The sequence below is a fragment of the Propithecus coquereli genome, unplaced genomic scaffold (assembly GCF_000956105.1).
Source record: "Propithecus coquereli isolate 6110/MARCELLA unplaced genomic scaffold, Pcoq_1.0 Scaffold107, whole genome shotgun sequence".
Taxonomy (NCBI): domain Eukaryota; kingdom Metazoa; phylum Chordata; class Mammalia; order Primates; family Indriidae; genus Propithecus; species Propithecus coquereli.
The window spans coordinates 884,221-885,176 of NW_012134636.1; the positions used below are offsets into that span (position 1 = coordinate 884,221).

Here is a 956-nt window from a genome sequence, read left to right on the forward strand (position 1 = left end):
ACATACTAAAGTCATACATTAATAAAATCCTAAAGGCTTCTATAATTGGCTTCTGCAAAATTACTTTAAAAATGACAAGCCTCTGCAACTGAAACCTATCATGCTTTAATGCTTGACTTCCTCTGAAATAGAAGAACAATGTGTACCACTTATATGGTAAAATCAATAGGAGTAAGCAAAATCAGCAATTAGTATGTACTCATGTTTCAGAACGTATTCATGTGGGAGTAAAGAGAATAGACAAGATATGCAAATTAACACTGCGTGTCCTTATAAAAAGGTGCCCATACCATCATGTAAACCCAGACACTTCAGAGAGTGATACAGTGTGCTATTAATATGCCAAGACAAGAAGTGGAAACAAGCTTATCCCAGGGAAACCAGAATACATGGTCATTCTACGTCTAATTGACATTTTGAATAATTCCATTCAATTCTTACTAGCAAAGGAAGCAATGACGTCTTAAGATGTGACCAGACAAAAAGTCTGATGTGACTCATGTTGAAATGGGGAAAAAAACTGGGCTGAGAATTATTAGCTTCAATTTAACTTTACTGAATCACTTCAGATAAGTCACATCACCTCTCTAGACCTCCATTTCCTTATCTATGAAATGAACTTAATATATTTAGTGACTTCTCAATGTACCTTCTAACTTGAAAATGTCTGCATTCTATCCTCACACACCTTTTCCCCAGGTTCTGAAGGTCTCCAAGGAGACCTCACAGCATCTGTTCCTCTGATTAAAAGCAAATGTAGTATCCAATGAGGAAAGGAAAAAAAAAAAGCTGATTTGAACTTCCAGAGTGACTATAACAAATGAAATCTCAATCAATCAACTAAAAATATAAAATTCCAATAGCATAATATTATAAATTACGTACCGTTTTTGTTCCATCCAATTTCATTCACCAGAACAAGGCCAAAAGGAATCTGATTTTGCACACACACCCCC

General features: G+C 35.3%; 1 protein-coding gene across 1 annotated transcript in view; it reads right to left on the reverse strand.

Annotated features, from left to right (window-relative positions):
* The window catches only part of RAD18 (RAD18 E3 ubiquitin protein ligase), a 173,197-nt gene that overhangs the window by 67,262 nt on the left and 104,979 nt on the right, over positions 1-956 (reverse strand). The gene's annotated exons all lie outside the window — the stretch shown is intronic.